The sequence below is a fragment of the Cyrtonyx montezumae genome, unplaced genomic scaffold (assembly GCF_038088225.1).
Source record: "Cyrtonyx montezumae isolate F1298 unplaced genomic scaffold, pur_monq_1.0 scaffold_10, whole genome shotgun sequence".
Classification (NCBI taxonomy): domain Eukaryota; kingdom Metazoa; phylum Chordata; class Aves; order Galliformes; family Odontophoridae; genus Cyrtonyx; species Cyrtonyx montezumae.
This window is the reverse complement of record NW_027071826.1, coordinates 10,654,916-10,668,735: the sequence shown is the minus strand read 5'-3', so window position 1 is coordinate 10,668,735 and position 13,820 is coordinate 10,654,916. Positions and strand designations below refer to the sequence as shown.

The following is a 13,820-nucleotide window of genomic DNA, read 5'->3' as shown; positions in this document are numbered from 1 at the left end:
TGTGAAAGATTTTCTCCAGCAGGCTGATAGTATTAGCTACTGAAATTTACCAAATGCCATATTGCCAGGGTGACACGAAAGTCTTCTATCAATGCATGCTCTGCGCTGTCAGATAGTTGAAAGCAAAGGGAGTTTGTGCCTTGAAGTCACCAAATGGATATCAAAGTTAATTATCTAGCTGCAAAACACCAAGATACATTAAAGAAGAGTGATTAAATTAAACGTGGCAACTCATCATAAGCTGCTGTTTAGAGAAAAATATGTCCTAAAATGGTCTAAGTGAACCCATAGCTTGCTATAAACAGTGCAGATATCTTTGATGGGTTGTTGTGAAGGTCTGGCCTAACTTATTTTAAGATCACCTTTAATGCCACGCTATTTTAATGCTTCTATTTTCTAGGGGCAGTCTGCTCCTACTCCTGAAGGCTGATCATATCTCAAAACTCAAACCTCTCCTGTTGTCAGGATCTCTGATCAGCTCACCAGTGCTCCTGCAGGTTGCCTGGGTACTATCCTGGAAAACCAAAGTGTAGCTTGAAGAACTTGCAGGAGCTCCAGCCTCACTGGTTTGTACAAGATGCACGATTTTAGAGGCCATGTTTTCTAATTAGGCAGATCGAAGTGGTTTTATATAAGGCCCTTAACTGTCATTGATTTTAATGAGAACTAAACAGCTAGGCACTTTGTAAACCTCCTGGACATCTGTGCACCTCTAGAAATTTGAGAGTGATTGAAGACTACATTTGCAAACGTATTTAGCTATGTAATGAGGTAGACAAGTGCTATACTGGCATCTCCAACTACCTAAATACCTTGGAAAAACATGTTTGTTCTGTTTTCTAAATTGTTTTATGATTTTAAAGGATCCAGGTCCACTGAGCATGGAGTTAGTTTTCCAAGTAACATTTTGTATAGAAGATTTTGTCAATCCTTGAATGAAAAGTTGTTGTCAGTGCCAGGGCAGATGATCTGTCTTTTGCTCTAAGTCTGATTTCAATGAGTGCTGCTCTTGTCTAACCAAATGGAACTTGCCTTAATATCTTTTACTGTTCAGGTAAGATTGTCTGACAAGGATTTATGAGCTCTACCACAGAGAGAATTCATAAAAAAGCATCACATTTAGGCTCTGGAAACAGCACTTTCCATTGCATTACGTAATGCTGAATTGACTGAATTTTTGTTTCATTTTATTTGTTACTGAAGCTTTTGGGCCAACATTTTCCAGATTTTGTATCTGACTGAATATAATTTAAATCTATCCAAATGTATACTCTCTATGTCAGGAGGTAGGCACCAAATCACAGGCATCTCAGAAGTGCTGTGGAGGAGGGGGATGAGAAAAAAAGGCTACTCCAGTGTTTTCCACCAGTGTGTGTTAGCATCTTTCTCTTAAAAGTGCTGTTGACATAAGCAGGGAGTTCGTCACACTGCAGCAAAATGAGGTAGCTTAGGGATGAACAGGATCTTGAAAGGCTTTGGTACACTGACCACATACTTGATGTCCTGGTGTCCCCAACTTTGAAAGTCCAGGGTTTCAGCCAGGGGTTATTGTGGCACATTTGAGGCAACAATGGCACACCAGCTTAACTCTGAGATTACCTTGGGGAAAACAGTGCAGCTGGTAGATATGGCATGATAGTGTTGGATCACTGCATTGAAAGGACTACTGGGAGCTGCAACTTAGAGCTCTCCAGTTGCAGTCTGACAATTGTTATTTCAGCACTGAGGATAAGTGCTGGATTGGGATGGAAGGAGGACAGGAATCGTAATATCAATGCTATGATTACACGTTAGAAATGGAGATGCTTATTTTACTTGTAACCACCTTCTGCAGACCTTTTTTGTGCTTTGCAGCTGTTAGATGCTTGCTGTTAGGTGCTGCAGTGCTGGTGACCTCTCCTCTCTCTTTTGGCACTGCTCTCTATTCTGCAGGTGCTTGCAACCTATCTCCTAAAACTCAGGAATGGATCAAGTTAATGAGGTTATTGATATGCCAATGGCTTGCAGCTGGGCTGAGGACTCCTGAAGTGTGATCCAAAATGCTTTGTGTCTTTGTTCAGAAATTTTTGTTGAGTCAGCTCAATGTGTCTTGCCCTGGCCTTCTCCCCAGCACAGAGCCAACATAAGAGAGTACAGTACACAGTGACTAATTCACCAGAACTGCAATCATGTGCCCACATCTGAGTCAGGCCAAATTCATACTGCTGGATTGCTCCAGTGCACAGTTCTGATACTGGTGTTGTGGAATCAAGTGCTCATGGCTTTTGTTCCTAATCCATGATTAGTGTGAGACTTGCTGCCTCCTGCTCACGTCCTTCCTGATGAAGGAATTGGATACCTACTTTTTCTCAAAGGATCAAATGATAGAGCTATAAACTTTTCTGAGTTTGAGGGGGCACATAAGGATCATCAAGTGTAACTCCTGACTCCACACAGGATCACCCCAAATCCGAACTCTATGTCTGAGTGCATTGTCATAATGCTCCTTAAACTCTGGCAGCTCAGGGCTGTGCTCACTACCCTGAGCAACCTGTTCCATACCCACCACCCTCTAGGGCAGTACCTTTTCCTGATTTCCACCTGACCTAACCACAGATGAGGCTGCACAGTGCAGAGAAGAGTGGGAAAACCCAGTGGCAGTGCTGGGCCTGGTGCACCTCAGGGGGTGTTGAATGGCCCTTTGGGCTGCTAGGGCACACTGCTGGCACAGATTGAACTTGTTATCAACCAGAACCCCCAGATCCCATTCTGCAGGGCTACCCTTCAACCTCTTGTTCCCCAGTCTGCACATATATCCAGGGTTGTCCTGGGTGCAGAATCTAGCACTTGCTCTTGTTAAATTTCATGTGGTTGTTGATTGTTCATCCCTCAATTGGTAAAGATCTCCAGAAGCTCATTTTTCTTGTAGTTTGTATCTAACATAGCTAAAATACCCCTCGTACAATCAGAGATAAAGAAAAATGTAAGGTGTGACTTTAAAAACTTATTGTCTGGTCTCTGTATCTGTTATTAATGGTGTAAGTGGGGTGAAAGAAGTTTTTTGATAGGTTGTAGCAACATGAAATACTTAATAGATAAGTGTATTTTGGAATGTGACAAATGAAAGGATTTGCTTGTGGCATTTTCTGAATGTTAATAGATCCACAAAAGCTCCTACTGTAGTCCTTCAGCACAAACAGATAAGATGCAATAAAACTGATTGTCTCTCCAGTAATGTTTTGGTATCCCTTCAGTGCTTTCCTGTATTTCAGTGGCAGAATGTTCTGTAGTACACTGATGTCAGCCTCTCAATCAGGGCCAGGCTGCTTGCTGTCTCCTTTGCTGTTCTGTGGGAGCTCTGGTATGTGTACATATCTTTAGAAGTCAGTCTCAGTTTAGCAAATGAGCAATGCTGCTCTGTGGACATGACAATCCTTTTCAGACGTGGCAAAGTAAATCTGTTCTTGATGCTCCTGTAAAGAACAATTCAGTGGATAGTGTTTCAATGCTATCATGAGAATAAGTAGTCACAGCAGTGACCAAACATTAAGGCAGGCCAGCAGCATTCCTTTGGAAATGTCTCTTACTGAATGGCAGAAAGAAAGAGGGAGAGACATGTTCTGTCACAAATACCACCGAAGTGGCACAGTTATGCCTAGGATCTAGACATCAAAGGATGGATGCTTCCAGCAAGGTTTTTGATGTGGAATACAGTCAGAACTTTTTCTGTCTTTGTCCAGTTCTGGGTCCTCAGTCCAAGTGAGACCTGGAGGGAATCTAGCTAAGGGGCACAAAGATTATTAGGGTCCTGGAGCACCTCACTTGTAAGGAAAGGCTGACAGAGCTGAGCCTGTTCAGCCTGGAACAGTCTCAGCTCCAGTCTCAGGAGGGAATTTATCTGTCTGCATAAATATATGAAGGGACCCAAGCCCTTTTCAGCTGTGCCCAGAAATAGAACAATATGCAATAGGCACAAACTGAAACATTGGAGTTTCTATCTCAATATCAGGAAGGACTTATTTACTGTGTGGGTGACGGCACTGGCACAGGCTGCCCAGAGAGAATGTGGTCTCCTCCTTGGATATCTCCCAAAACCACCAGGCCCTGGGTACCCTGCTTTGGGTCTGGAGCAGATGGACCAAGAGGTCCTCCAACATAGGCTATTCTGTGATTTCTGTAAGATTTGTGAGCAGTTAAGGCCATCATACCTCACATGACTGATGTGATAGCAAGTATAGAGATTTTTTTTTTTTTAAGATATTTGATATTTTCATATCCTGTTATTAGCAAATAATGACATCTGCCATAAATGCCAGTGTTTTTATTGATATGCAAAGATTTAATGTATAATTAATACACCCCTAGGTTCCAATAAAGTAGTGAATAAATATATGTTGAATATGTCAAGACTTCAGTGAGACCTCAGGTTAGGCTTGGTGCATGTGAATGCCTGTTTTCTGGCGTCAGTACAGCAGCATCTAGTTATCACTAATAATGAGTAATGTGAAGTGAGAATGTGTAATCTATCACAAGGAATGGGTGTCCAGATACTCCATGCATTCTCAGTGATTGTTCAATGGCAGTATTTTGATGATGAGGGAGGATGAATTTGCTTTATAGAACCTGTCAGTTCTATAAAAAATACTCATTCCTTGGAGAACTGAAGGCTGGAAGAACACACAATAGTCTGTCCCACCAGATGTGGAGACTTTTCACTGCTGCAGAGGGTAATAGCGTGCTCGGTTCAAGCTTTTGTGTAGTTTTCTTCCTATCCAGGTGTGTCATATGCTCTGCTGGTCAAGACACAACTTTGAAATAAAGTGTATGAACCAAGGGACTTCTTAGCTTGCTGGTAGAATCATATATAGAAACCGGGTTGTTGGTGGAGTCATTAGTCCAGGGACATATCCAAGAAAGTAAGTAAAACAAGAGTGAGAAATAATTGTGGAAGGACCTTTATTTATTTGTTTTTTTCTTTCTATTCTAAGTCCTAAAGTTAACAGCTGTTCTATTGACAAAGCTACCCCATAGGCCATATGCATAACTTATGTTTTATCAATTGAATCATAAAAAAGCAAAATATGGTTCAGATTTGCAGACATGACTGAATATTCTCTGAAACAATTAATGTTTTTAAGCTTTACTGCATGTTAGTTTCTCCTCTGCAGTTCATCTTGTTATGACAGATAATGGGATTGTGTATGTGTGCATTTATGAATGATTTGGAGCAGCGTGGTTTTACATGTGAGCTGAGAGACCAGCTACGGATATCGCCACTTGCCCTCAATTGCACCCATGGGCAGAAACTGTACTAAAAGTTGTGAAATGACAACACAAGAACAAGAAATAAGAACGGCAAAAGAGTTTCCAATAAGTGAGGAATCTGTGCCAGCTGAACTCAGTTTATGACAAGAACCTTGGGGAATAGAGTTTGGTACTGATTATTGTTGGAACAGGCTTCCCAGGGAGGTGATGAAATCACCATCCCTGGAGGTTTTCAGGAATAGGTTAAGCATGGCACTGAGAGATGTGTTATAGGGCATGCTGGGGATGGGTTGTTAGTTGGACTCGGAAATCCTTCCATCCTTAATGATTCTATGATTGTTTGGGAGCACTATTTGATGCCTCTTGCATTTTCCATTTTACTTCTTTGAGTGTCTTGTTTTAACATAAAAATAAGTATCCAAAAGAGCTGTTCACCCCTGGTCTTACTAAACACAAAGTTTAAGATCATACCAACATTGCTATAAACAACAAGAGAAAAAGATGCAAAATTTTGCTAATTTATTTTGTAGTTTTTTGCCAGGTAACAACCAAACTGACAGGAACCTACTGGGACTTATGCAGACTGTGGCAGCATCCTGACTGTACTTCAGGATGTGACACTGCCTTGTCTTTGCTTCCTACTAAAGTAATCCCCAGGACACTCATCCTTGTCTCAGCTCCTCTTCAATACTGGCTTTTAGGAATGCTGTTACATTATGGTAAAGGGTAATGACTAATTCATTATATTTATTCTATGGTATGGTATATATTTATTGAAAGTGATTTTCTGTTTCCAGGCTGCCAAGGGCGCAGGCAAGGTTGCATTTTTCAGAGACAAATTGATGGTATATTACAGATTTTAATATTCTCACTTTCCTGGGGAGGTCAGAGAAAATATGTTGATGATATGTCCTGTGCCTGAGGCCTTACCTATGGCAAAAAATCTATGCCATGTTGGAGTTCTTCCACACAGAGAAGATAGTGGCAACAAGATTATTCCAACATGACAGGCCCTTCTTATGATGTACACATAGGAAAAAGGAAGTGACAGCTGTATGAGGTAGGGTTGGCTCAGATAAGGTCTTGGTTTTCTGCTGTTAACACCGTTTAGTTTTTTATTTTATTATTATTTTGTAATTTTATCTAGCAGATTATAAAAACAGTCGTATAATCAGTGTAAAATTAGAAGAAAGGAAAGCTCAATTTCAGTTGATCTATTAGTAATAAAAAAATAAACATATTTTGCAAAGAGAAAAATAATTATTATGTGAATGGATATAAAACAGGAAGTGCCGTTACTTCAGACCACGCATATTAGGTTCGGAGCTGTCACTCTAATGACTGATTGTTTAGTGCTCAAATTTCTAGCCACACAGGTTCACCTGTGGCCATGGAGGAATTACTGGAAAAGGACTGCTGCTTAGGCTCTACTTAAATGGATCAGAAAGAGAAAAATGCATTAATTTCTCTGACTAAGGAAATGAAATGGCCTAGGAAAGAAAATGGGGAATTTTGGATTTGGAATCTTGTATTAATTTGTATTAGTTGCTAATAATTTTAATACATTAATGCGTTCTAGTTGGAGTTAACTACCTAAGCAAATACAATTTCCCAACCAAACAAAAGTAAGGTTAGACTATTAATGGTACTTTGCTCTTTCATACTTTGTTCAGGTCGAGAAATTTTTAAGTTCACATTTCCTGTCACCTTTTGATATTTTTTTTTCTGATTAATTAGATAGCTAAAAGAAAAATGAATTTAATTACTGTCTTAAAATAACTGTTTAGCTAAATGCTCTCTTTTGGGAATTAACATATTTCCCTGTCACAAAAGCTTGCTCTGAATGATTGCACTACTGTGGCAAGGCTGAATCTTCCTCTGTAGCCTTATACTAGAGTTCAATTGCTTAAGACCTATTTTTGTGCAGAGACAGGAGTTTGGGCTCAATGATCCTTATGAGTCTCTTCCAACTTGATTGTTCTTTGATTCTATGAGGCTTGTGAAGACCCAGAATTGCACCCAAGCACTACTCTGTGATGTCTGCCCAGCTCGGATCAGGCCGCTGTGGGCTGCTCTGCCTTCCTTACTGTGCTTGTCTTCTCTAAGAGGACTTCAGGATAATCAGGGTACTGATCTTATTCCTGTTGCTGTTATAATTTAGACTTCTGTCTCTTGAATGTCTCAGTTCACATTAAGGGCTCTTGTTCTTGTTGAAATAGATCCTTATAAGCATGTTTGTATCCAGCATGTATATCTCCTGCATATTCTGCTCTTCTTATCTCTTAAATGTATTTAATACACACACTGAAACATTGGCTGAGACATTGGAAAGATTTGGTAAACTGGGTGAAAAACTGCAAGTACAGCACAGAGAAAAATCATAATGTACTCGAGCCTTTTCTGTGTGAATCAGCTCATTCATTTTTATTAAAAATATATCTGCTGTTTACTATGTAAAATCTCATGGTGTATAAAGCAATTTGATTATTTTTTTTCCAATCAATCTAAGCTCCTTGAGAGCATTGTGAGAAAATCCCCACAATCTGTTTTGAAGGCGAACGAAGTAAATTGGTTGAAGTAAAATGCCCTGTTCAAATACCCAACCTCAGACCCTGCTAAACAGTGCCTTTTTGGCACCAGTCCAATTCAAACTGCCAAACCCAAGTGTAATGACTATATTAAATAACTAGTTAGAAAAAAAAGTCTGAAAGGGAAAAAAGTCATTATGTAAATTGCTTGAGCAAAGGCAGAATTTTGCTTCCAACCTACCTGATGGGTTATTCAAGTCTCATCTGCCTCCTGATGCAGCATTCTGCACAAAACACCACTATTTTGGTGGTGGTTATTGTAGTGCTTTTTGACATGAGTTTAGCACTGGCTTTTCAGAATTACTGGTAAACTGTGCAGGCCCGAGCAAGAATAGCAGGCTGAAGTTTGCTGCATGGTGTGGTCACACAAGGCTTTGTTGGGAATACTCACATTTGATCCTCATAGGAGGGCCACTGTTTTTGCTGCTGAGTGTTTCAGGAACAAGTTCTACTTGTATGAGGAAAGACTGCAGACTGGATCTCTCAGCATACAGTTTAAGCTTTGCTATAAAGGAAGTGCAACATTTCCTCCCCATGCGAGTGCTGGGATAAAATCCAAAGAAAATAAAATAAGGATACATCTTTGTGGAAGGATCTGTTCCTACAAGCAGACAGGAAACTCACTGCTGCGTGTTCTTTGCCTTACTGTTTAGGGTGGTCCCTTGGACAGCTGTCTTCAGAATTTGTGTAGATGAGAGAAGTTCTGTTTTTCACTCAGAAGAAATGTCACACCTTCCTTCCATGTTATGAGGGGATTTCCGTATCAATCTACTGTTAACTTTAATTGGCTGTACTTTCTTCTCTGCCATTTCAGAGCTATGCTAGAATTTCATTTGTCTCCTTAACTATCCTGCATTATACTGTAACTCCACAGTCCTCATTGATAAAGTCCTTTATCAGCTCTATCCAGCTGTGCTGACAATAATTATTTCCATGCTGCAAGACAGACTGATGAAAAATAAGCACTTAAAATAAGGAAAAAAGACAACCTTTTTTTTTTCAGAAGTCTTTTAAGCATTCTTTGCCATTAAGGAAAGAGTACATGAAGTCAGTATTTTCAGTATTTCTTTGTGGCATCCAGAAGTCTGGCTCACATTCTGAATGTTTTCCTATGGTATCTCAGGATTAAGTCTTTCAGTATAGTGCTTTGCAAAAACTTGAACACCATGATTTCTTAATAACATATATCGTAGCTATTCACACAGCTCCTAATAATATTAAGCCACTAAGGTATTATTTTCACAGCAGCTTACCAATAATAATATACTCTTCAGGAGTGGCTAAGGGAAGCCTTTCCTTTTTTATGTGTCCAAGCACAAGCTCGTCACCTGCCTGGCTTTCTTCAGTCAGCACAGAGATTTATTCAAAGCATGAGTGAATTCCTCATTGCATAGTGATTATTTTGAAGATGGTCAGAGAGTAGCTCTCCAAAGGTGCCTGCTTCTGGTTGCTGGAGTTTGCTGAGGGTAAAAATGATTCAGACATTTGCTTGCTAAATAGACATCTAGATTTTAGACACATAAAACTAGGTAAAATGAAGTTATACTGTTCATAAGTTCATAAGTTCATAAGGTTGGAAAGGACCTATAAGATCATCTAGTCCAACCATCCTCCTATCACTATCTCTACCCAACTACTAAATTAAATTACTGTGATTGTCTTGATGCCATACAAATCCCATTTAGCAGAGATAAGAGTTGAATCTGTATTTCCCAACAGTTCATGACTGAAGCACTTCTCTGGATCTGTAACTGCCACAGGGAAGAACCGTGTGAAGGGATTACATATCTAGCATGCACTCAGCTGAGACATTAAACTGATGCCATATCAGTTCTGATCAGAAAACCCCTACAAATGGAGCATGTGCTACTTCCAGGGAAAACAGTAGATCTGTGCCTCTGCATTTACAGACAGCAGACTCTCTCCCATTTGAACAGATTTGGTTCCCAAGTGTTGTCATTGTTCTTGTTTAGTCTGATTAAAAGCTGTCTAATATTTAGCATTTTCTTCTTGTGAAGACAGTAATACAAGTCAGTGTTTCTTTGTCACACTAAACAAGTGGGCTCCTTGAGTATCTTGCTGAACAAGCTCCTTTGCTTCTCAGTCTTAAGCTGTCAGTCAGCTTGAGTGACTTTCAACAACCTTTAAAAGATTTATATCTGAACTTCATTCATTGTCTTGAAACTGGATTTTTCCTTGACTGAAACTGCAGCAAAACCACCATTCTACTCTCTGCACTATTTCTATGGTTATACAAAAGCTGTATTTGTCACCTTTGTCATGGCATGCTGCTGGAAGCTGATGTTAAATTGTTTAACAAGTCTGACTTACAGAGTCGCTGACTTTTCCTGTTACTGCTTTCCATAGTGAGGCCCTTCCTTCCACATCCCCTTCCCTCCTGTTTGGATATGAGCATCTCCAAAGAATATATACCTCTTGCTGTTTGTGGGAAATATGTTTTGACTGAATGGTACAGGTTATTCTGAATGATTTACTTATCACTATTTAACAATGTTGCAAATCCTTCTTAATTCAATTTTACCAACAGTAATTACGTGTTTACTTTTAGGACTCATCTGAAAACACTGATTAATCCTGAGAACTGTACTGGGCCGTCTTGATGACTCTGAAAATACTTATTTTTAGAACAAAAATGGCCAAGTGCCTGCTAATACTTTGAGGTGGCTTTTAATATTTTTGTAGCTGACCTACCTACTGCTTTTGTTTTCACGTCATGCAATATTGCATACTGCATATGCATCATTTTTTAAAGAGAATCATGTAAGTGGTACTTGTCATTTCTTACTAATGTTTGACTTTGTTAAAGAACGTATGCTGTATTTTTAACATGTTTTTTCATAAAAACATGCTAGCTTCCATTATATATATTCCTGTGATTTAATTTTCCAGTAGCTGAAACTCATAATTTTCTGCTTTGTTTGAACTCCATTTACCCTATTCTACCCTTGACCTCTTGGAAGTTCAGATATATAAATCTTGTACAAACTTTCAGAATTATCCCAACATTCAAGAGTCATTTAAAATAAACATAAGCTGAAGACATTAATATGTACTTTTAATTTAGCTTGGAATACATAGCTGGGACTTGGCTCAGCCAATGGTTTTAGGACTCTTATATGGAAGATTGTGTAGGCTGCTGAATTTTTAAAAGGTATATTTTTGTGAGAGTACTACCTGAGACACTTGGCTGAATGTCGTAGTTTCCATTGCATTTAGAAGTTAGATGGCAGCCAGCTTTAAGTAAAATTCTTCTGCATCGGAGACAGAAACTCTGCTTGTAATGAGCTTCCAGTCTCAACAAACTGGATCTCTTTTTGAATTGTGATGTTTGTCTAGTGAAGTCTCTATGAAAGATAATTACTGCTTTTAACTAATTATTTTACTTTCAGACACATCTCTCTAGAAAAAATAAAGGAAGGAACAGCAATCAACTCTTCAAAAGAACCCTAAAGCAAAAGAAAAATTCCTGGTAAACAGATAATGTTAATGTGAATTGTTTTCAATTTGTCCTCTCAATGATTTGTTTTTTCCCTTCCCTGGTAAGACAAGCATTCAATCAAGGATGCTGAAATACTTTGACAGCTAGTTCCTTCCTGCCAGTGTAATATAAAGGGACACTGGTTAGAGCCTGGTGTGTAAACTATCCTGTGGTATTTAGAAAAGGAGATTTAGATGACAGAACTGAATCCTCTCTCACTGTGAAGAATAAGGCCTTATTGCTTATGGGAAATGTAAATACTGGGAAGGATGTTAGTCACTTGAAGCAACCAGAAAAAGGAGGAGAAAGAATAAGACTTGTTCTTGAGAACAGTGCTGATTGATGCTGATTCAGGGGAAATTTTATTTATTTATAATCATAATGTTTGGGAAAGAAGGAATGGGAAAGAGAATCCATCCACAAAACCAAAGGCACTGCTCCAGAAATATAGAATCATAGAATTGCTCAGGTTGGAAAAAACCTTCAAGATCATCAAGTCCAACTGCAACCTAAGCATACCACCCTAAAAACCCACTGCTAAATCATGTCCCTGAGCACCATATCCAGATGGTTTTTAAACACATTCAGGGATGGTGAATCAACCACCTCCTGGGGGAGCCTATTCCAGTGCTTAACAACTCTTTCTGTAAATAAGTTTATCCTGATATCTAACCTAAACTTCCCCTGGCACAACTTGAGGCCATTTCCCCTTGTGCTGTCACCAGTGAGAAGAGAACAACTCAGCTCTTACTGTATAATACCTTTCAGGTATTTGAAAAGAGCAGTAAGGTGTCCCCTTCAGCCTCCTCTTCCCCAGGCTAAACAGCCCCAGTTTCTTCAGTTGATCATCATAGGACGTATCCTCCAAGCCCTTCACAAGCCTTGTTGCCCTTCTTTGGATCTGCTCCAGCACCTCACTCTTGGTTTGTGACTATTGTCTTTTGTTTTCCTTATCATTTTCACGTTGTTCTACAAAGTATGATATATTGAATATACTACTTCAGTATTGACATCTAATTTACAGGTCTTTTTGAAATGCTTCCTGTCAAAAGATCTTTTTTGTTTTTGTATTGTTTTAAGAGTAGAGTTTAAATATGCTCTTCAGCTACCAAGAATACATTGAGAGAAATGTACTAATGTGGAAGCGCACTAAAAAGCTCTGCTTATTCTCACCAGTGATAATAAACTCGTGTCAAGGTTTTAGACAAAATTTCTGATTGTCAAAAGGGCTCTTCTGACTTATCTTTTAGCTTTAGGTTTGAGTCTCAAGAAGCAGTTTGCTCCACTCTGTGACTCCAAAATAAAAAGAATGATCACTGTCTTGTGCACGAATATATTTGAAGCAAACAAGAAGCTGACCTCCAGGTAAATGGATAGCTAGAAAGCAAAGGTGGATGGCTCAACACTAGCCCCAGGGTTCAGCAGAAGTCCTAGAAGTGACTTCAAGGTGTGGAGGTCAAGTTCTCAATCAAAGCTCGTGTAAATCCCCTTCTCTAACCTTCTATGATAACGAAACTCTTGGTAAGCCCCAGAATCTAGCCCCAGAAAAAGGCTCAAAGTGATCAGTAAAACTACAGTGTGGTTTCACCTCAGTTTTCTTGCTCTATCTGTAGGAAAAAAACCAACATCTTAATATAGGCCTTTGAAGTATCTTGAGGTACAATTTAATACTGTTAAGTAGGAGAAAAACTGACAGTGGGTACCTATTTAAACTTTCTGAACAGCTCATGTTGCTTGTATTGTAAAAGCTAGGCACTCTGGAGAGGTAAAGAAGTGTTTCCTACCACTACAACATGTTTTCAGAGTTCATTATTTTCCAGCAGATTAAATACAGGAGGTAAATTCTAATCAATGTCCTAGTTGCTATTGGATAGCTATCCAAAATGCAACTTAAGAGATGGCATGAGGTGCCATGTCAAATTTAAGGTCCTCTAGATCTGTCTTGTGTGAAAAGCCAAGTACTCATAAATAATTTAACCAACCTTTACAAAGAAACATATTTTTTCAATAGGTTTTACAGACCTGCAAGAAGACTACTGTGATTCAGCAAGTTGATCCATCTAGCTCGTGCCATAAACATTTCAATCAGTTATTTCTGTGTTTAAAGGATCATTATTTCTATTGGTAACTGCCCAAGGATGTTGCAGAAAAACTTTATGTGCTCTAAAAGGCCATATTAACCTGTCTAGTTCTTCTTGGGAAATTGACAGGGATCAGCTAACAGCCCTGGTGAGAAGAAAGGCTGTCAGTGAGCAGGCTGAGTGTCAGGTCAGTGGTTAGAAGGTGAAGGGGGGCATGGCAATTGCAGAAGAAATGGAAATGACAAATAGAAGTCAAATGGTGAGATGTTTAAACTGTACAACGTGTTAATTGTCACTATTTATCACTGTCAATTGACAACAGAAGTTCAGAATCGAAAGCCTTAATGTATTCTTTATAGGAACAAAAGCTCCTGAATTATGCAGCAGGCTAAAATGTTCCTACCACAG

At 39.2% G+C, this 13,820-nt stretch overlaps 1 protein-coding gene across 3 annotated transcripts in view; it reads right to left on the bottom strand.

Moving 5' to 3' along the window:
- The window catches only part of BEGAIN (brain enriched guanylate kinase associated), a 145,659-nt gene that overhangs the window by 9,032 nt on the left and 122,807 nt on the right, over positions 1 to 13,820 (bottom strand). The gene's annotated exons all lie outside the window — the stretch shown is intronic.